The 23,963-nt window shown below is 45.2% G+C and overlaps 1 pseudogene; it reads right to left on the reverse strand.

Moving 5' to 3' along the window:
- The window catches only part of LOC111981279 (myoferlin-like), a 73,790-nt pseudogene extending 50,140 nt beyond the window's left edge, over positions 1–23,650 (reverse strand).
- Positions 23,651–23,963: the final 313 nt, after the last annotated feature.

Genomic DNA, 23,963 nt, shown 5'->3' on the forward strand with positions numbered 1-23,963 from the left:
GTGTTGGCTGTTCATACTAACTTCTGCCATATTGCTTACACGTTTCCTTTACCTAGAAATATGCATACCCAATGGGGTAGGGGGTAAGGGACAAGTGGTAGGTGGAAGAAACAAGAGGTTTAGGGATAAGGAAAGGGGCAAGGGGTTGTTTTTGGACTGGACTAAATGATACTTTGCTGCTGATGGAGGAAGAAGGAATATACACGTACTCTGAGGCATGTCCTCTGCACGGTACACCTTCAGGTTGAGAGTGACCAATCTGAGTGTTACCCCAGCCGGCACCAACAGATTACTCTCTATGTCATCTTGCTCCTCGTTCCGCTCTCTCTTCTCAGTCTGAACACACAGGAGAGGAGAGGGTAGAGAAGAGCCTTGATGAAAAATGGTGTGTTCTATGTAGTTGTYTAACATATTGATATTGTACGCACATTCTACTAAACTCAGCAAAAAAAGAAACGTTCATTTTTCAGGACTCTGTCTTTCAAWYATAATTAGTAAAAATCCAAATAACTTCACAGATATTCATTGTAAAGGGTTTAAACACTGTTCCCCATGATTGTTCAATGAACCATAAACAATTAACAACATGCACCTGTGGAACAGTCGTTAAGACACTAACAGCTTACAGACGGTAGGCAATTAAAGTCACAGTTATGAAAACTTAGGACACTAAAGAGGCCTTTCTACTGACTCTGAAAAACACCAAAAGAAAGATGCCCTGCTCATCTGCGTGAATGTGCCTTAGGCATGCTGCAAGGAGGCATGAGGACTGCAGATGTGGCCAGGGCAATAAATTGCAATGTCCATACTGTGAGACGCCTAAGACAGCGCTACAGGGAGACAGCTGATCATCCTCGCAGTGGCAGACCACGTGTAACAACACCTGCACAGGATCGATACATCCGAACATCACACATGCGGGACAGGTACAGGATGGCAACAACAACTGCCCGAGTTACACTAGGAARGCACAATTCCTCCATCAGTGCTCAGACTGTCCGCAATAGGCTGAGTGAGGCTGGACTGAGGGCTTGTAGGCCTGTTGTAAGGCAGGTCCTCACCAGGCATCACCGGCAACAACGTCGCCAATGGGCACAAACCCACCGTCGCTYGACCAGACAGGACTGGAAAAAAGTGCTCTTCACTGACGAGTCGCGGTTTTGTCTCACCAGGGGTGATGGTCGGATTCGCGTTTATCGTCGAAAGACTAATCGTTACACCGAGGCCTGTACTCTGGAGCGGGATCGACTTGAAGGTGGAGGGTCCGTCATGGTCTGGGGCGGTGTGTCACAGCATCATCGGACTGAGCTTGTTGTCATTGCAGGCATTCTCAATGCTGTCCGTTACGGCGAAGACATCCTCCTCCCTCACGTGGTACCCTTCCCGCAGGCTCATCCTGACATGACCCTCCAGCATGACAATGCCACCAGCCATACTGTTCGTTCTGTGCGTGATTTCCTGCAAGACAGGAATGTCAGTGTTCTGCCATGGCCAGCAAAGAGCCCGGATCTCAATCCCATTGAGCATGTCTGGGACCTGTTGGATCAAAGGGTGAGGGCTAGGGCCATTCCCCCAAGAAATGTCCGGGAACTTGCAGGTGCCTTGGTGGAAGAGTGGGCTAACATCTCACAGCAAGAACTGGCAAATCTGGTGCAGTCCATGAGGAGGAGATGCACTGCAGTACTTAATGCAGCTGGTGGCCACACCAGATACTGACTGTTACTTTTGATTTTGACCCCCCCTTTGTTCAGGGACACATTATTCAKTTTCTGTTAGTCACATGTGTGTGGAACTTGTTCAGTTTATGTCTCAGTTGTTGAATCTTGTTATGTTTATACAAATATGTACACATGTTAAGTTTGCTGAAAATAAACACAATTGACAGTGAGAGGACGTTTCTTTTTTTGCTGAGTTTATAAACTATATAATCAATATTACATTAAGTACAATGGTAGAGAAWGTAGAGAAAGACAGGTGAGGTGTGAGGTGACATAGCATAGTGACACAGCAGTCGTACCGGTGGCTCGTCTCCTGTCCCCACGATGACCAGGCTGACCTTCAGGTAACCTTTGGCCCCCGAGCTAGAGTCATCAGGGTCACTCAGGAGAAGCCACTTCCTCATTATGGCGTGGGCTGTTGACCATAAGAATATACACATTCCAGACACAGACACACACAAAGGATGTCTTTGAAGATAATTGAAGATCAATATAATACTTTGTTTCCTGTAACTCTTCTGTAAAGAGGAACTTACCAGGTTCGTCATATATGTACCCAACATCCAACTGTTAAAATAAAAATAAAGTCTGGTTACAGATACATCACACAACTGATTTTAACCGGATTTCAACCATTTTACTTTAATTTCAATAAACATGCATGTTTGTTGACAACTCAATTAAATATCAAACAAATATGGATGTTGAGGTTATTGCCTGGAAGGACGATTACAGTAATATATTCAATACTGTATAAATACAATGTCGTAGTGTGCATTGTAGCCATACCATATTTGAACAAAGGATTCCTGTGATTTATCCAATGTTTTCTGTCATTGTTATGAAAGGCAAACATAATAGATTGGATGTAATTGATATATTGCTCTGTAAATAACTAAATGAAATGCACTTTTTGTAAATTAGGATGTAAGGATATTTAAATGTCACCTTGAACTCCCCCATTAGACTGTCTGCTCTGAGGGAGTAGGAATCATAGACCTGCATATATATATATATATATACTATAATATATAAAGAGAGAATGAGAGAGAGGAGAGAGAGAGAGAGAGAGAGAGAAGAGAGAGAGGAGAGAAGAGAGAAGAGAGAGAGAGAGGAGGAAGAAGAGAGAGAGAGAGAGAGAGAGAGAGAGAGAGAGAGAGAGAGAGAGAAGAGAGAAGAGAGAAAGAGAGAGGATTAGTGATGTGAAACAAATCCAGCCTTAGTCCTAAACTGCTTCATATTTACCACAATCAAGGAGTTTTAAAATGATTGATTTACACTGAGTGTTCAAAACATTAAGAACACCTGCTCTTTCTATGACATAAAATCAAATCCAATGTATTTATAAAGTCCTTTTTACATCAGCAGATGTCACAAAGTGCTTATACAGAAACGCAGCCTAGAACTCCAAACAGCAAGCAATGCAGATGTAGAAGCATGGTGGCTAGGAATAACTCCCTAGAAAAGGCAGGAACCTAGGAAAAAAACTAGAGAGGAACCAGGCTGAGTAGTAGCCAGCCCTCTTCTGGCTATGTCGGGTGGTGATTATAATAGTACATGGCCATTAAGGGCAGATTGTTCTTCAAGATGTTCAAACGTTCATAGATGACCAGCAGGGTCAAATAATAATCACACTGGCTGTAGAGGGTGCAACAGGTCAGCACCTCAGGAGTAAATGTCAGTTGGCTTTTCATAGCCGAGCATTCAAAGGTGGGGGGGGGGCACTGTGGCCCTGTACAACAATACCCCCAGACAGGGCCAACCAGGCAGGATATAACCCCCACAAAGCACAGCCCACACACCACTAGAGGGATATCAACACACCACCAACTTACTACCCTGAGAGAAGGCTAAGTATAGCCCACAAAATTATCCTCCACCACACGAGCCCGAGGGGGCGCAAGACCAGCAAGAGGAGGATCACTTCAGTGACTCAACCCACTCAAGTCAAGTATAGCAAAATAAGCCTGGCGCAACATGATGCACCCGTAAGGACTTCAAGATCGAGACCAAGTCTGCGTCTCTCATATGGATAGGCAGACCTTTCCATAAAAATTGAGGTCTATAGGAGAAAGCCCTGCCTCCAGCTGTTTGTTTAGAAATTCTAGGGGCAATAAGGAGGTCCGCGTCTTGTGACCGTAGCGTACGTGTAGGTATGTATGGCAGGACCAAATCGGAGGGATAGGTAGGAGCAAGCCCATGTAATGCTTTGTAGGTTAGCAGTGAAACCTTGAAATCAGCCGTAGCCTTAATAGGAAGCCAGTGTAGAGAGGCTAGCAGCCGGATTTAGCACTAACCGAACATTATTTAGTGATTTATCCAGGTTGTCATGTTTTGTCTTTGATCATCATGTCTTGTCCCTGTGCTTCCCTCTGCTGGTCTTATTAGGTTCTTTCCCTCTTTCTATCCCTCTCTCTCCTCCTCCCTCTCTCCCTCTCCCGCTCTCTCTCTCTATCGTTCCGTTCCTGCTCCCAGCTGTTTCTCATTCTCCTAACGACCTCATTTACTCTTTCACACCTGTCCCCTATTTTGCCCTCTGATTAGAGTCCTAATTTCTCCCTCTGTTTTCCGCTTCTGTCCTTGTCGGATTCTTGTTTGATGTTTGCTGTTCTGTGTCCTTGTCGCCCTGTCGTGTTTTTGCCTTCTTCAGATGCTGCGTGTGAGCAGGTGTCTATGTCAGCTAACGGCCTGTGCTTCCTGAAGCGACCTGCAGTCTGTGGTCGCGTCTCCAGTCGTTCCTCTCTACTGCCGAAGAGGATTTTCAGTTTCCTGTTTTGGATTTACCTTTGATAATATCCAGGAGAATCATTGTTTGTTTAAGACTGGAATAAAGACTCTGTTTCTATTACGGTCGCTTTTGGGTCCTCATTCATCAGCATAACAGAAGAATCCGACAAAGATGGACCCAGCGACTACGGATTCTCTCATCACTGCGCGTCGAGATCCAGGGAGTAATGGCTCGGCAGACACGAGCAGGAATTGTCTGCTGCTCGTCATGCCGTTGAGACCTGGCCGCCCAGGTCTCCGATCTCTCACAGGACAGTTTCAGAGTCTTCGTCTCGTGCCACCAGCTACTTCCTGGTCTTCCGAGTCTCCGGAACCTAGGGTTAATAACCCACCATGTTACTCTGGGCAGCCCACTGAGTGTCGCTCCTTTCTCACCCAGTGGTGATATTGTGTTCTCTCTCCAGCCAACACGTACTCTAGAGAGAGAGCTCGGATCGCTTACGTCATATCACTCTTACTGGTCGGCTCGGGAGTGGGGCACAGCTATCTGGGAGGCAAGGGCTGAGTGTTCTCAACGTTTATCAGAACTTTAAAGAGGAGATGATACGGGTTTTTGATCGTTCAGTTTTTGGGAGGGAGGCTTCCAGGGCCCTGGCTTCCCTATGTCAAGGTGATCGATCCATAACGGATTACTCTATAGAGTTTCGTACTCTTGCTGCCTCCAGTGACTGGAACGAGCCGGCGTTGCTCGCTCGTTTTCTGGAGGACTCCACGCTGAGGTTAAGGATGAGATTCTTCCCGGGAGGTTCCTTCCAGCGTGGACTCTTTGATTGCACTCCCGCATCCGCATAGAACGACGGGTAGATCTGTCCCCGAGCTCGTGGAAGAGAGCTCGCGTTAACGGTGTTTCCCCTCTCCGCATCTCAACCATCTCCTCCCACCGGCTCAGAGACTGAGCGCCATGCAGCTGGGAGGTATTCGCATCTCGACTAAGGGAGGGAACGGAGAATCACCAACCGCCCTTTGCCTCTATTGCGGTTCTGCTGGACATTTTGTCATGTCATGTCCAGTAAAGCCAGAGCTCATCAGTAAGCGGAGGGCTACTGGTGAGCGCTACAACTCAGGTCTCTCCAAGATCCTGTACTACCTGTCGTCATCTACGCTGGACGGTTCGGCTGCTTCCTGCAGTGCCTTGATAGACTCTGGGGCTGAGGGTTGTTTTATGGACGAAGCATGGGCTCGGAAACATGACATTCCTGCTCAGACAGTTAGGGAAGCCCACGCCCATGTTCGCTTAGATGGTAGTCTTCTCCCCAGTATCAGATGTGAGACACTACCTTTAACCCTCACAGTATCTGGTAACCACAGTGAGACCATTTCCTTTTTGAATTTTTCGTTCACCTTTTACACCTGTTGTTTTGGTCATCCCTGGCTAGTATGTCATAATCCTTCTATTAATTGGTCTAGTAATTCTATCCTATCCTGGAACGTTTCTTGTCATGTGAAGTGTTTAATGTCTGCTATCCCTCCTGTTTCTTCTGTCCCCTCTACTCAGGAGGAACCTGGTGATTTGACAGGAGTGCCGGAGGAATATCATGATCTGCGCACGGTCTTCAGTCGGTCCAGCCAACTCTCTTCCTCCTCACCGGTCGTATGATTGTTGTATTGATCTCCTTCGGGGACACTCCCCCTCGGGGTAGACTATACTCTCTGTCGGCTCCGAACGTAGGCTCTCGAGGATTATCTGTCTGTTTCTCTCGACGCCGGTACCGTGGTGCTTCTTCTCTCCCCGCCGGAGCGGGGTTTTTTTTTGTTAAGAAGAAGGACGGTACTCTGCGCCCTGTGTGGAATTATCGAGGGTTGAATGACATTACGGTTAAGAATCGTTATCCGCTTCCCTTATGTGTCAGCTTCGAATTCTGCAGGGCGCCAGGTTCTTTACTAAGTTGGACCTTCGTAACGCTTACATCTCGTTCGCATAGAAGAGGGGGACGAGTGGAAAACGGCGTTTAACACTCCGTTGGGGCATTTCGAATACCGGGTTCTGCGTTCGGTCTCGCTAATGCTCCAGCTGTCTTTCAGGCATTAGTTAATGAGTACTGAGAGACATGCTGAACATCTTTGTTTTCGTTTACCTTGACGATATCCTGTTTTTTCAACCGTCACTCGAGATTCATGTTCAGCACGTTCGACGTGTACTCCAGCGCCTTTTAGAGAATTGTCTCTACGTGAAGGCTGAGAAGTGCGCCTTTCATGTCTCCTCTGTCACATTTCTCGGTTCTGTTATTTCCGGCTGAAGGCATTCAGATGGATCCCGCTAAGGTCCAGGCTGTCAGCGATTGCCCGTCCCTAAGTCACGTGTCGAGTTGCAGCGCTTTCTCGGTTTCGCTAATTTCTATCGGCGTTTCATTCGTAATTTCGGTCAAGTGGCTGCCCCTCTCACAGCTCTGACTTCTGTCAAGACTTGCTTTAAGTGGTCCGGTTCCGCCCAGGGAGCTTTTGATCTCCTCAAGAAGCGTTTTACTTCCGCCCCTATCCTTGTTACTCCTGACGTCACTAAACAATTCATTGTCGAGGTTTGACGCTTCAGAGGTGGGCGTGGGAGCCATTCTGTCTCAGCGCTTCCATTCTGACGATAAGGTCCATCCTTGCGCTTACTTTTTCTCATCGCCTGTCGCCATCGGAACGCAACTATGATGTGGGTAACCGCGAACTGCTCGCCATCCGCTTAGCCATAGGCGAATGGCGACAGTGGTTGGAGGGGGCGACCGTCCTTTTGTCGTTTGGAACTGACCCATAAGAACCTTGAGTACATCCGTTCTGCCAAACGACTTAATGCACGTCAAGCTCGTTGGGCGTTGTTTTTCGCTCGTTTCGAGTTCGTGATTTCTTATCGCCGGGAAATAGAACACCAAGCCTGATGCCTTATCCGTCTCTTTAGTTCTTCTGTGGCTTCTACGACCCCGAGGGGATTCTCCCTGAAGGGCGTGTTGTCGGGTTGACTGTCTGGGGAATTGAGAGACAGGTAAAGCAAGCACTCACTCACAACTGCGTCGCCGCGCGCTTGTCCTAGTAACCTTCTGTTCGTTCCTGTCTCTACTCGTCTGGCTGTTCTTCAGTGGGCTCACTCTGCCAAGTTAGCTGGCCACCCGGCGTTCGGGGTACGCTTGCTTCTATTCGCCAGCGGTTTTGTGGCCTACTAGGAGCGTGAACGCGCCGTTTCGTGGCTGCTTGTTCGGACTGCGCGCAGACTAAGTCAGGTAACTCTCCTCCTGCCGGTCGTCTCAGACCGCTTCCATCCTTCTCGACCATGGTCTCACATCGCTTAGACTTTATTACCGGTCTGCCTTCGTCTGCGGGGAAGACTGTGAGAGCCGCCAATAAAACGTAGGATTAAGAGTCCTAGGTATTGTCGCGGTCAGAGAGTGTGGCTTTCCACTCGTAACCTTCCCTTACGACAGCTTCTGCAAGTTGACTCCGCGGTTCATTGGTCCGTTCCGTGTCTCTCAGGTCGTCAATCTGTCGCTGTGCGACTGCTTCTTCCGCGACATCTTCGTCGCGTCCACCCTGTCTTCCATGTCTCCTGTGTCAAGCTTTTCTTCGCGCCCGTTTCGTCTTCCCTCCCCCCCGTCCTTGTCGAGGGCGCCCTATTTACAAGGTACGGAAGATCATGGACATCGCGTTCTCGGGGACGTGGTCCCAGTAACTTAGTGGATGGGAGGGTTACGGTCCTGAGGAGAGGAGTTGGGTTCCATCTCGGGACGTGCTGGACCGTTCGTTGATTGATGATTTCCTTCGTTGCCGCCAGGGTTCCTCCTCGAGTGCGCCAGGAGGCGCTCGGTGAGTGGGGGGGTACTGTCATGTTTTTGTCTTTTGATCATCATGTCTTGTCCCTGTGCTTCCCTCTGCTGGTCTTATTAGGTCTTTCCCTCTTTTATCCCCTCTCTCCTCCTCCCTCTCTTCCTCTCCGCTCTCTCTCTCTATCGTTCCGTTCCTGCTCCCAGCTGTTTTCTCATTCTCCTAACGACCTCATTTTACTCTGTCCCCTATTTTGCCCTCTGATTAGAGTCCCTATTTCTCCCTCTGTTTTCCGCTTCTGTCCTTGTCGGATTTCTTGTTGATGTTTGCTGTTCTGTGCCTTGTTCCGCCCTGTCGTGTTTTTGCCTTCTTCAGATGCTGCGTGTGAGCAGGTGTCTATGTCAGCTACGGCCTGTGCCTTCTGAAGCGACTGCAGTCTGTGGTCGCGTCTCCAGTCGTTCCTCTCTACTGACGAGAGGATTTCCAGTTTCCTGTTTTGGATTTACCTTTGATAATATCCAGGGAATCATTGTTTGTTTAAGACTGGAATAAAGACTCTGTTTCTATTACGTCGCTTTTGGGTCCTCATTCATCAGCATAACACAGGTAGCCGGAGAGTAGAGCACTGCAGTAGATTAATCTAGAAGTGYCAAAAGCACGGATMAGCTTTTCTGCATAATTTTTGGACAAAATGTTTCAGATTATTGCAATGTTACGAAGATGGAAAAAAGCTGCCCTTGAAATATTCTTGATATGTTCGTCAAAAGAGAGTTCAGGGTCCTGAGTAACGCTAAGGTCCTTCACAGTTTTATTTGAGACGACTGTACAACCATCAAGATTAATTGTCAGATCAAACAGCAGATCTCGTTGTTTCTTTGCACCTAGAACTAGCATCTCTGTTTAGTTCGAGTTAAAATTAAAACATTTGCCGCCATCCACTTCCTTATGTCTGAAACACAGGCTTCCAGGGTAGGCAATTTTGGGGCTTCACCATGTTTCATCGAAATATGTGTCGTCCGCATAGCAGTGAAAGTTGACATTGTGTTTCCGAATAACATCACCAAAAGGTAGAATATATAGTGAAAACAATAGTGAAAACAATCAATACCTTGAGGAACACCAAAACGTACAATTGATTTGTCAGAGGACAAACCATCCACAGAGACAAACTGATATCTTTCCGACAGATAAGATCTAAACCAGGCAAGAACTTGTCCATGTAAACCAATTATGGTGATCAATGGTGTCAAAAGCGGTGGTGTCAAAAGCGGCAATGGTGTCAAAAGCGGCACTAAGGTCTATGACCATGAGGACAGATGCAGAGCCTTGGTCTGACGCAATTAAAAGGTAATTTCCCACCTGCTCAGGTTGACGTGGCTCCCTCTTGACCTGCTCAGGTTTGCTTCCCTCGTGACTTCCTACAACTGCTCTGTGTCCAAATCCCTAACCCACCCGACCCCTACTAGCCGGGACTAGCTTGTTGCATGCACTCTTGGCCAGTCATGGTGGCCGCCACTCAACGACTCCTGGGTTTGCTAGCCTTCTCACTCCCCAGAGTGTTATTCCCAATCAAAGCAGCACTCCTTTTGGTGCTAACCAACTTTAGCCCTTTGTGCGACTTCCCACAACTGCTCTGTGCCCAAATCCCTACCCCACCCGACCCCTACTAGCCGGGACTAGCTTGCTGCATGCACTCTTGGCCAGTCATGGTGGCCGCCACTCAACGACTCCTGGTTTGCTAGCCTTCTCACTCCCCAGAGTGTTATTCCCATCAAAGGCAGCACTCCTTTTGGTGCTAACCAACTTTAGCCCTTTGTGCGACTTCCCACAACTGCTCTGTGCCCAAATCCCTACCCCACCCGACCCCTACTAGCCGGGACTAGCTTGCTGCATGCACTCTTGACCAGTCATGGTGGCCGCCACTCAACGACTCCTGGGCTTGCTAGCCTTCTCACTCCCCAGAGTGTTATTCCCATCAAGGGCAGTATTCCTTTTGGGGGCAACCAACTTTAGCCCTTTGTGCAAGTTTTAAAACACTCATTCGACCAACATGGTATTCCATTGAAAGATGCACCAAGACCTGAAAAATAAGCCCACAGTCACGAAGGTAGCCTCAGAGCAAGATGATGCTAAAGCTACAGACCTAGCTCCAAAGAACTACCTGGCTAAAGACTTGGAAGATATTCACTGGCTCCTGGAAGAACTGCCATAAGAGAACAACTACCATCTCTCTCTCTCCACTTCTATCTTTCCCTATGCTGGGCGGTCCAGATCACACCTTGGTCCATGACCAGGGCCTTTTCCTGCACTGGGAAGTCCAGTCAAACCTAGTCAACAACTGAGGGTTGGCCCTACCAGGAAGGGGGTTCAGCACAACCTTGGTACACGACCAGGGGCRGGGCCTTCCTTACACTACCTTCTCACCCCTTCCATTCCCTTTGGCTCATTTTGCCTCCTCTGTGCTAAATGCACCATCTGACACTCAATGTGCTCCACTCTAGAGCACGTCTACAGCAAGTACTTCAACCAGGTTGAGTAGGTGACAAAGCTTATTCACCGAAGTGCAACTTGGTCAGTTCAACATTAGCGACCTCATTGTCAGAAAGTCTTTCTCACTCTTGTATAAGAACACACTGTATATAGACTATACTCAGTCTAAGAGGGAGTGTTGTACTTACCCGYATACTGATACAGTCATCTAAAAGCTCTGAAGGCAGCATGTTGACATTGAAGAAAAAGATCTGTGGAGAGGGTTTATAAATATGTTGATATATACAGTATTTTCATGGTTTATTTATGTACATAGTAAAGAGTTAGGCATAACCATGACCATTTTCCATAGCTTTCTATACTCTTGATTTTGAAGGAAATTCATATAGACATACTGTAGCAATTGTATAGTAATTGACTAGAAAATGTTGAGAAAATGCATGTGCTTTTTCAAACATATCACATATCACTGTTGCAGAGAGAGAAGAAGATCAGAATGAAACTCACTGAAGCAGGAGAAGGAGGAGTGCATTGAGAGAGAGATCAGCAGGACAAGATAAAAGAGGATCAGGAGTCAAATAGACAATCAATCAATCAAATGTATTTATAAATCCCTTCTTACATCAGCTGATGTCTCAAAGTGCTGTACAGAAACCCAGCCTAAAARCCCAAACAGCAAGCAATGCAGGTGTAGAAGCACGGTGGCTAGGAAAAACTCCCTAGAAAGACAAGCGTTTAAAGAGGTGAAAAAGACAGTCAATCAAAAGATGAAATACGGAAACAAAGATTCCCTTCAGTGCAATCAGAGAAGTGTAACTTTGCCCTAGTGGTTTTGATTTTTGAGAATAAGAGCAGTTTAAAACGATGGAGTTATGAAGAGATTACCTCATCAAAGAAGGGGTTGTTTCCTCGTCTGATCCTGGTTCTGTGGGTCTGTCCGCACACATTCACTTTGACAACCGGTTTGATGTTGTTTCCCGGCAACTGTCGGCCCTCGATAACTCGAACGCGAATCTGGTCATTGAAGACAAGAGTATAAGAGTTTAACTAACACTGAGTGACTTCAACAAACACAAAATTCCTTAATTACGCCTTTTATTTATTTAAGGGAGAGGTCAAAGAGGCGCTGTTCTACTACAAAATGCATATCTCCTTCCTTTTTTCCTTCCTTCCTTCCTTGAGGCAATCACTGATCTGTTAGTGATTGGATTTATGAATGTATAGTTATCATATTGCTGTCACCTCTCATGCCTATACAGATTAGTGATTACCTCAAGTAAGATAAAATGGGATGAAGGACACATTTCATAAGTATTTAAACAGGGCCCCACACAACCATCCAGGGCTGCATCTCTATAGTCCTTTGCTCATCTTCTCTCCCACTGATCTGAAAGAACTGGAGGTTGAAAGCCACCATCCACCYTACTGCTTTCATCTGTCCTGTGGTTTCAGATCAGTGCAAATGAAGGAAAGAGAGATGAGGAGGAGAGGATACTTTAAACTTTTGACATGCACTTCATGTCCTAGCTATGGACTCTACCTGGAAGTCCTGGGGCTTGTTGGCCAGGGKCCGGTGTCTCTTGCGGCTGGTCCGGACAGGCCTCTGGTTGGGGTTACCAGGCTGGCCAGGTGTGGGTGGAACTCCAGGGGTCCCCACCTGACCCCCAAGGGATACCTCCTCCCCATCCTTCCCTTCCTCACCCCCACCTGGGAAGCCAGAACACACACACACACACACACACACACACACACAACACACACACAGAGTATTGTACAACTAACCTTGTGGGGACACACAATTCAATCCCATTTAAAATCCTAATGTCCCTAACTCTAAACCTAACCCTAACCTGTACCCTAACCTTAACCCGAAAATATTACCTTAACCCTAAACCTAACCATAGCTCCTAACCATAACCCTAAAACAAACCCTAGCTCCTAACCCTAATTCTAACCCTAAAACTAATTCTAACCTAAACCCTAAACCCCCTAGAAATAGAAATTGACCTTGTGGGTACCTACAAAATGTCCCCAGTTGGTTAAAAACATTTTAGTTTACGATTCTTGTGGGGACTTCTGGTCCAGGTGACTTGTGTTCAGCATATTGTCTGCTGAGAGTACTTGTGTCGTGTGTATATTTAAAAAATATACAAATATACATAAAAAATTCATACCCTACCATCCCTACCCTGATTAGAGTAAACTAACAGACAACAACACTTCTACTGCTACTTACAGCTATTTTCCCTCATATCTACAGTACCTGTAGCTAAAGAATTAGACATACAGAAACATTCCTAATTTCCTCAAGTGCTGGATTTTTACCCACAGCGCCAATCCACCATTCAATCTGAACTCCAACCGTCCGATGTCCACAGATTCACCCATCTTTCCCAGTATAATGCCATTTTGCTATTTCCTTTTGCAATACATCCATCCATTTTACTATGATGTCTTATGAGAGTCCTGAACCTCCCTATCTGTAACATTTCTACCAATATTGCCCCAAAAAGAAATACTTTACCCAAGAGTTAAATTATATTTCCCATTGACTGATCGTGGTTTTTCAGATCACCTAACAAAACAGTTTGCAGGTCCATCTGTAACCTGATATTATGACATAACAACCATTCCCGGACCTGACTCCAAAAGCGAGCCCCCGATGGAACGTACTACAAAATATGTTCTATTGATTCTGTTTCCTCGTGGCAGAGTCTGCCAAAGACTGTAAGTGTTGTTTGTCTTTTCAATTTGCATCCTCCATTTCCATAAACAGCAAGCAGCCTTTCACTTGTGTAAAGAACACAGACAAGCCAGTACCACTCCAATACTTCCTACCAACCAAAGCCTAAAACCACAACATCACACCACCTCACTAGCCTGGTTACCTGGGTTGTATTCATTAGAGACCAAATGGTGGAAAAACAACTCTGAAACAGGTAGGGACTACCTGGACTTGCCCAATAAGAAATGCAAGCTTTTGTTTTCCGTTTTCAAACGCTTCCTGTTGTGTGCCCTAATGAACACAACCCTGGCTACCAGATCTGTCTGTACTTTAGTCAACTGCTCATTACATGACATTGAACGACAGAGGAGTTGGCTAWCACACAAACAAATCTGGGAACCAGGCTACCACTGCAATACCAAACCCAAACATACCACTGAGATAGCTGCATACTTTTCCCAAACTACATGTATAAGAGTTGATTTACATTACTGGCATACCAAAGACATTGGAACTGATCTCATGAGAGAAGGACACCATTTRGCTTAACCAAAACAAAAGATGGCGTGCACATATTTGTTAAGTTAAACTGACCTGTGTCCCRATARGACTGGTCTTCATCAGTTTGATTGTTAGGGTTAGGAGTTGTGTTAGCTGGCGGCTCATACCCAATCATCAAATTAATGGTTGCCTAAAAAAAGATGGGATTAAATGTCAACATGCTGCTTCAAGACAATGTCTCAATGTATTAACAACTTTAACTTACATTATTTTACATTGACATGTTATGGTCAATGATCAAGAAGTTTTAACCTAGTTATTATATGCATGGGGTAGTTCTGACRGGGACTCAGGCCTGGGTCCAGCAACTGTCAACCCAACACCTTAGCGGTTACGCCAAGAGACCTGAACCTCTTGACGAGGTCCCTAGGTGTTGGGTTAAGGTCGCTACTCCAATCAAATCAAATTGTATTGGTCACATACACATGGTTAGCAGATGTTAATGCGAGAGTAGCGAAATGCTTGTAGTGTAGCGAAATAGCCCCTCCCTTGAAGAGAACATCTCCCCAAGCTTCTTTATTCCAAGTCCTTCATGTGTACACGSCTTTCRGYTGACCTTATGGGCGCCATCCCACTTCTTACACCAATGTAGGGAATTTGTGTGTTAGTTCTAACCAGGACTRGAACCCGGGTCCWGCGATTGTCAACCCAACACATTAGCCGTTAAGCCAAAAGCACCGAACCTCTTGACAATGTCACTACAATAAAGTGTATTATTGGTTACACTTCATTTACTTTTAAGAATAAGTCAATTATAAATGCTTATACATGTTAATAACTCTTGTTCATTCTTGAAGCTGTTAATTCTCAGTGACACAAGTGGGTAGCCATAGAGAAACTCACCCCAGTGTCCTGTTTCTTCTCATTGACCAGGGACAGGTTCTTTGCTGGGAGGGACTTGGTGTGACCGTGAGCCAGGTCTAGGAGAGAGATCTTAGCTGAGCCAATAAATCTGGAATAGAGGTAAAAAAGTAATGAGCACCACCTGTATGTATGTGATATGAATCTTTCTTGTGGAAACGCATACAGTAACATAATAATATCATACCCAGATCACTTAAACAAATGTATTTATTATGCTTGCTGGTCTACTGCATAAAGAGGTGCAGATTTCCTCTGTTGTTTGTGTACAATGATGTATGTAATTTTATATGTATGAATATATAATTTTTTTGACTAATCACAGGCAGTATCCAGTTCTCATTTGTACTTCTTTCAGAATTGACAAACCTAGCAACAAGTCCTATAGAGCAATTATATATGCCACACAGATCTGATGAAAGTCCTTATGGGGGAACTGAGGACTAACTAGAAAGGTACCAAGGGTTCTTTATTACGCAATGATTAAGAATCATGTTGCATTGCTTAATCTCAGTTATTCCCGTTATGTATACAAAGCCACCACCGTGCCATGCAGCCACAAGTTAAAGAAGTGTGTATATGTCAACATATTGTTGATACCATTGAGGCACTTTGCTTGTACTGGACTGGAGGGACTCAAGAAAAACAAAGTGATAGAATTGTAGCGAGAAGACGACTTTCCTGTAACTGAGTGATCTTAATAAGCTGTCACAATGACAAACATCAGCCTAGCATAGCTTATTTTGGCAATRATTAGAGCCTTCCCCGGAGAACACTGGGAAAAAATGTAATCTGTGCTCTGTYGTGAGGAACAACACTCGATCCCACAGACAAGGGCAAAGAATCATGAAAGGGAGGACGAGGAAAGACTAACCGTTGGGAGCAATTAGCATCTACCACAGGCATGCCTGTAGTCTGGCCTTGTGTATCAGGCTGAGGGGAGGAGAGAGACAAGAGAAAGAGAGAGTGAGAGAGAGAGAGAGAGAGAGAGAGAGAAGGAGGGAGGGAGAGATATAATTTAAGTGAATTGAAAGAGAGAGGGAGAGAGAGGGGGGATAGAGAGAAAAGAAGAGAGGAGAGAGGAGAGGTTGGAGGGGGAGAGAGAGGGAGAGAGGAGAGAAGAGGGTGGGAGAGAAGAGAGAGGGGGGAAGGTGGGATGTTGTCATGCCTCTCCCCTCTTGGCTATGTCACCTCAGTGTTGAAGTAATTTGTCATCACACACAGAGAGATAAACAATCATGTGTTAAAACAGGTCCTGGAAATGAAGTTGAACTACAGGGTCAGTGGTAGAGATCACACGCATTGAAAGCAGGCTACTCTGAAGCTGAGAGAGGAATGCTCTTTGAGTCTTTTGTTTTTATTCCTCTTGGAATTTTACACATTTCACATTTTGTCTTGACTCAATTAGTTGGCACTTGACTTTTCAAAGGCGAGCAGACACATGCAAAATACCCATTGTTGAATATTTTCCGTCTGAGGAAATGAGTTGACTGTTGCTGACTAATAATATGGAACACACACTACCTGTCAGCACACTAGTTGGCTATATTTATGCACTGGGTAGTGGCTAGTTCCTCTTTTATGAGTCTAAAGCAGTTCCACACTATGAAGTCAAACAATACAGCATAATATGGAGTTCTTTCTTTTGCTGATATCAAAGGCCCTGCTGCTAACTGTGCCAGTCTATTTGTGCTATCATGTCAACTCCTTGTCACTCAATGTCATGCCATYTTTGGATTGACAATGAGTAAGGGAGTTGGCAAGAGCAGGCTATAGTTTACTGCCTAGTGTCTAGCAGGAAAAACATACTGTATGTATCCATGTTTGTATATCATTTTGGGCTTTTTTAGAATTCTGACGTTGGATATGGAGGATTCMAAATGCCTCAGCAGGACAAATGATTGTATATGGTGGTCACTAGATGTCCTTATATCCAAAACAACCCCCSCCCCCTTATTGAGTGTGTGTTTAGACTAGATGAGTCAACCTCACCCATATACACACACATCTGCAAAGGGTTATCAAGCATACTCAACCCCCCATCTGCCAGTGACAAGCCTGTGCAAGCTCTGTAAGTTTGCTTGTGTTTGAGTCTGGACTCTGCCAGTGCCCCCCGACATTGTAGAAGATCAAAGATGTGAGTCACTCTCATTACCATAGCCTGCTCTCTCTCTCTCTCTCTCTCTCTCTCTCTCTCTCTCTCTCCCTCTCTCTCTAGACATCTAGATTAGAGTTCCTGCTGAGAAGTGGTGAAAAGCATGTTGCTAAATAGAGGCTGCTCATTACGTGACTTAAAAATGTCACATTGGAAATGGAACAACAATGAAGCATCAATACAGCTTAGATATGTTTCATCAATAGAAAAGCACTAATATGTGAAGTAAAAAYCATTTTGATACCTGTTTCTCTTGATATAGAGTAGACACATAAMAGACCATTTTGAATCTATTGAGTTWGAAGTGATTTGWGCTCATGGTGAAGCAATAGCCTTTTGGAGAGAGAAAARAGTTCCATCATAGTGAGAGATAAATCCTCCTCACATAGRACAGCGAGTCTGAACACGGAGGCAGGTACAGGGTGTGGTAGWGGAGCTGTAWGSGGTTGTGRGACTTCAAATCACCCCTCACTTTTCACTTACCAACGTGGTAATCATTGAAGCTCTGCGGTAACACAATTRTCCTCAACACATGTTGTCATGGCAAGAGGAGTTCCTGTAAACGTTATGTGGCCCATTGCAATGGAAAAACGTGAGCTTTTTTATGTAYTTGTAGATCAACTAAGTTCTCTTTCAAATACATGTTTCTGTATCTCACGTATGGGGTAAGCCCTTCGGGACGGGATCACAAGGACACTCCAATCACACAACCTYTTATAAGGCCGTCCCGCCCTCTAGCTCATTATCGTTTTCTTCCTTACGGAGATCACAAGCTCTCTCTACACTCTCCTCAGCACGACTTGTCTCYTTGTTTTCCGACTTAATTGTGAACTCGCCACCGAGGATAGGATACTGCTTCTCGTGTATTGTGTTAAGTACTTTTACCYAAAGGAAAAGTTGYGTTCTTCTCAGTCTCCAGTCACAACTAGCGCCACATGGCTAACTTTTGACCCACTCGCCCACTTAGCAGTACCTGCTTCGTGCTGCTAATTACCACCACAGTCGAAGGTAGAAAAGAGAATTTTGAGATTCGGTCCCTTTCAAAAYAAGATTGCAGTCCGAGTACAGTATAAATGCAGTGTGTTGCAAATACTTGCGTCCATAATAACACCGTTTTTTTACTACAGTCATTTTGCAGTGTAAATGCAGTTACAGTGCAGTATAACGGCAGTTCAACTGCAGTACACTGCAGTTATTCTGCAATTACTGTGTCTGAAATACCACAGTCAACTGCAGTTACTGCACCTTTACTGTAGTTTCAAAACGTCAATCTTTTTAAAAAGGGGTTAGCCCACYGTGCAAGGCAAAGCTAACCTAGCTAGCTCACCGAAGTACATGATGTCAGTGAAMGACACACATCCTATCTGTGTTGCCTGCTTGGGACTGGAGCATGCTCAGGCGGCTCTTGCTAACCCAGAGTCCTGCGAGCATTGCGCAGAGCAGCCCCCCTTGAGGCTTCTCTTCCTCCCAGCCTTCAGGCGAAGAGGCAACGAAACAACCCCGAGCTGGGCCAAGGTTATGGGCGGTCTCCCCCCAGATATCCACTCTCTGTTTGACGAGCTAGCAGCAGGGAAAGGAGGTATAGGGGTTTACGAGGAGGAGGACAACAGTATTGTGTGACTCTTCTGCAATGAGGATGAGGAAGGGGAGGAAGACCCCAAGGCTCAGGCCTCAGGCCTTCCAGCACCCTGAGTGGAGGGCCCTCCTCTCCCAGCCTGGAGTACAGGCTAATCCATTTGTGCGAAAACGGCAAAAGAGACTGGTTCGATGGGAAGAGGCTCTCATCCCATACCGTCCCTAGGAGACAGCATGTCCCCATGATCCCAGCATGCTTGGTGGAGGCTAAACACAACTGGGACAAACCCCTTTCCGGAGGGACTTCACTGCCATGGACATGCAAGGTATGGAGGAGCAGTGGAACAATCTCTCGCTAACCACCTCCACCCCGAACGCTGTGCCTCCCTCACCGACATGTCTCTCCCTGGCAAGATGGAACATTTKTTTTCATCCATTCTCCAGCGCTCCATCTTGGACCAACAGATCCTCAACAGCTATTTGAAAAAGTTCACATTCCTTATGCTTACACACAACGTGCTGTCTTGCTTTGTTTGTCGAGGCGATTGGTTCACTAAAGTCAATTTGAAGGATTTTCACAAAAGCATTCTGCCAGCACATAGGAGATTTCTCAAGTTTGTCTGTCAGGGTATCGAGTATCTAGCTGTTCCCTTCATGCTATCACTAGCCCCTCGGARGTTCAGCAAGTGTGTGGAGGTGGCCCTAACTCCCCTGAGATGCAGAGGACACAGGATCTCCACGTACATAGACCACTACCTGCTCTGCTCCCATTAACAGAAGCAGGCAGTGAGAGACAGAGCTGCCCTTGTAGARTTCAGGATCAATCAGATAAACAGTTGTTWAGTGCCCACATAGAGAARAGAATATCTAGGCGTGGTTCTGAATTCTATCTCTTTCCAGGCCGCACTATCAGACAGGCGAATCATGTTGCTTCACCAGTGTCTCTCCATGTTCCAATGGGGTCATACGGTCACACTCAAGACGTGTCTCTGTATGTTGGGGTTGATGGCCTCCACCATCTCAGTAGTTCTGTTGGGACTATTGAGGATGAGATATTTTCAGTGCTGGGTGTCTGCCCTACGCCTGTGTCCCCGTAGTCACCTCCATCGGAGGATAACGGTGTCCTCACCAAGCATAGCATCTCTCCGCCACTGACGGGACCCCTCGATCTTCGCCAAGGGCATTCCCCTAGAGGTWGTGTCTGTYAGGAAAGTAGTGATAACAGARGCATCTCTCACAGGGTYGGGCGCAGTCTGTGAGGGGAGAGCATTGAATGGATTGTAGTCCCCACAACTACGTCATGCTCACWTAAATTACCTTGAGTTGCTTACAGTGCTGCTTGKACTAAAGCATTTTCTYCKTTTTCTTCTGAATTGTCACATCCTGGTCAGAATGGACAATACGACTGTAGTGGCATACATCAACCACCAAGGTGGCACCCGATCTCTGCGTTTGTGCAGACCAGCCCACAAAATGATTCTGTGGAGCAGCGCACATCACTCTTTACATGTGACTCATCTCCGGCACGGACTTGTAGTCCAYAGGGAACCCCCTGTATGGGGACTGGAGACTCCATCCCGAAGTGGTGGCTCAAGTGTGGTGGAAAAATATGGACAAATGTCCATAGATCTCTACGCATGCACAAAGACGCACACTGCCCGCTGTTTTTTGAACTAGCAAGCGGTGATGCTGCAATGCGGCATGTTGGGCTACCCCTTATATGTTTATGAGGATTTACGAACTAGACGTCGCTGTGCCCTCGCTGACATATACGTTGCTGTGTTGGGGCCTCTGAGGGATGATTATGTAGAGATTATCTTGCTTCGGAGTGCACATGAGCGCTATGGGAGTTGACTATATGTGAGATACCCATATTTGAGATAATGAAAAAAGTATTTGAAAGAGCACTTGGGTAAGCACTTCTGCAGTCAGAGATCCATAATGTTCCTTAAGGTCAAATCTTAAGGTTACTTGCGTAACCCCTGTTCTCTGATAATATGATTAGGGTATCTCAATATGCACAAGGAGGAAAACATATGTTTGATAATGAGCTAGAGTACGGGACTTGACGCATTATAATAAGTGGGGTTCCCCACTATTCGCCACGCCTCCTGTCTGTTTACGACAGATGTTGTGTGATTGGAGCTTCCTTACGATCTCGCCCCAAAGGGCCATGCCCCATATGTAAGATAGCTCACTCATATTATCAGAGAACCCGGGGTTACGCAAGTAACCTGAATATTTGACCTTAATGAACATTATGGATCTCCCTCCGCAGAAGTGCTTACTCTAGTTTTTTACAACTTAGTTTAAACTCAGCACTGGCCTCAGGGTTTGAACTTTCCCTTTAAGTCATTCTCTGTATGACCTGTGCTTACCAGACACTGTATTGTAATGACCAGGTTCACATACTAATGGAGGGGCACTTTGACTGAGAAATGACAGAGGTCAAACTGAGTAAAACACTATGTCCCACCTCCTCCCTAGCAGCACTAGCAGCGTCCGATTAGCAGGAGGTGTGTGTGCGTGTGTGTGATGTGTGTTCTCTCACAAAACTTTTGAGACATATACAGTAGCTACATGTCAGGTACGTACTTGTCTTTGCCGATAGTCTCATAGTCTTTCACAATCACGTCTATAAAGGAGGACGCATCCAATGGGGAGCCCTTTAGGTCGAACTCAAGCACCTGCAACCACAAATTGAGTTAGTTCATAAAAAACGCAACTTTGCCAATGTTAGTTAAATTATGAAACATGGGGGGGGGGTACAAATGCTTTAAATCAAAGGGGAAGTGTTCACAGTTATCATTCCTCTATCTAATAATAACTACTCCATGTTGAGTCATCAACAAACAGTTAACACAGCGGACAATATTTTTGCCTCATTCCCTAATTCATTCTCATATCCTCCTCCACATGAAACTTTCCTCTCAAGGCCCTTTTCAACTTTCCCAGAGACTGCCAGAGAGAGGATGGATTGTAAATGTAAATATTTATACTTACTTCATTCCACACGGGATTGAGTTCCCTATCAATTGCTTTAGTTTTCTTCTTTTCACCTGTAGCGTTTACACAAAGTGGCAAGATTAAAACATGGAATATACGTTTTTATATGTATCCTGCATATAACTAAGCAAGTCAGTTAAGAACAAATTCTCATTTACAATGATGGCCGACACCGGCCAAACCCGGACGACGCTGGGCCAATTGTGGACTGCCCTACGGGACTCCCAATCACGGCCGGTTGTGATACAGCCTGGAATCAAAACAGGGTGTCTGTAGTGACGCCTCAAGCAGTGAGATGCAGTGCCTTAGACAGCTGTGCCACTCGGGAGTATATGCATGGGTAGAATATATTTCTCTGGGTCCAATGCAGACGTTTTTATCTGAATATCAAATCATTTCTGGGTAACAATTATGTTTCTGTGATTGTTTTTAATTAAATGGTCAAAAATAAACAAAAATAGCTTCTTTGCAAAAATGCAAAGTTCTCAAGCAATCATTTTGCTAGGACTGTTTAGGAGTGGTTTAAGTGGGGAGGGGAAAACTAGCTGTTATTGGCAGAGAGGTTTGTTTCTTATTGGTCTCTTAACTAATTTACTGCCTGGTGATGTCACCAGGCAGGCCAAAACTCCATCCCACCAAAACAGGCTGAAATTTTCAGCGTTCTTTTCAAACAGCTCTTACACTAAAAGGGCATTATCATCATTTTCACAATTTCAATTTCCAACCTCATAATGGAAATATATATAAAACACAGGTATATCATGTTTTTAACTGCACTGGGCCTTTAACATATACAGGTAGTTTTAAAATGAGTAATAACTACAACGTCCCTGGGGCTGGTAACATAGTGCGCCAACTTACAGTGGCAACATATTGAACCATAAAAGTTGAATGTGCATCTTGGACTGACTCTTGTCCTAAAATATCCATACAAAAATGAAGCACATTGACCCAGCTGCAGAGCTCTTCATGACAGGGGGAGAATGGATGATTCCAACCCTTTATAAGGGAATGGGTTTTCCCTCTGTGTAACACAATATAGGCAACATTATTTAATGTGACTCATTGCCTTAAAACAGGCAAAATMAGGTTCGGGAATCTCAGAAATAATGCACAGTACCAATGTTGTACCTTCAATGCAATTCATAGTAGTTTTGTGCCCTTACATGCTCTTAGTTACTGATGCAGTATCTCCACTTTGAATACAAAGAGCATCATGTTTGTGTTTATTGAACATGTTAAATGTTTGGTGACTACAAAATCCATCCGAATATCATCTTATTGTGGAATATTGCAGTTGTTGGTTCAAAGAATAAATGATAGACAGAAAATTGGTCGACTAATCCAACATTGACAGCAAAGGGCTGAAAGGATAATGTGACTTTAAAATAAAGAGAACTATAAAGTAGCCTAACTAAACAGTAGGCTACAACCTGAAAGCAACTCCGCATGTCTTCATCTTTGATTTATATTAGCCTACATTTGGAGAACGTCTTTGATCCAGATGTTTTGAACTTCTCAAGAATAGCCAACAATCAAGGCATTGAAACCAAAGAGAAATTTTWGGCTAAATGCCACAGCAAGAGGCAACAAAACAATAAACTCACCTTTGAACACTACCGCTGCTATGGGATCTGGGCTTCCGAGTTTCTTTTTGGGGATGCCTTTGGCTGATTCCACTACGACGCGCAACATTATTACAGAGTTTTTAAAGTCTGTAGTATAACTCCCTTATGAATCACAGCATGTTCCTCTACCAAGGCGTCTCTACACCAGCGGTCATTGTAACGGAGGAAATGCTCCCTTAGTTAGAGGAGGAGTGAAGTCCCGAATTATTTGGCTATTCACTGTATGAGTCAGCAAGGAACAAAATATGATGGATGTGTGTTAAAAAGTCTTCCATCACGTCGTGTAGGCTATAGTCAGAATCTGTTAGGTTACTAGCCGTCCTACTTGTTACATCTACTTCTACTTCTTGCGATATTGTTATGAGTTTATAAACAAACTTGACGCTGTCAAAATATTGTTTCACTATAGGCTACTCAAAAAGGCTACAATTCGTCATAGCCTACGTTGAGTGATTTACATGCATCTGTAACATCTTTTTTACAGTCGATCGTGGTTCAAATGTAGTCTACACCGCAGCGCCACCCAGAGGTGATGGGGTTGAACAACGGTAAGTGTGGTACCCTAAAATGACCGCGGCGATTATCCTTTAAAAAAAGGATAAAAAACTTGTGTCTTTGAAAAAAACGAAACCAAAAAAATGTCAATGAGGGCTTTGCATTTTGGTAAGCATTTATGGACAGTGAGTGAGCTCCAAAAGAATTGGGACAGTGACACGTTT

The sequence above is a fragment of the Salvelinus sp. IW2-2015 genome, linkage group LG20 (assembly GCF_002910315.2).
Source record: "Salvelinus sp. IW2-2015 linkage group LG20, ASM291031v2, whole genome shotgun sequence".
NCBI lineage: Eukaryota > Metazoa > Chordata > Actinopteri > Salmoniformes > Salmonidae > Salvelinus > Salvelinus sp. IW2-2015.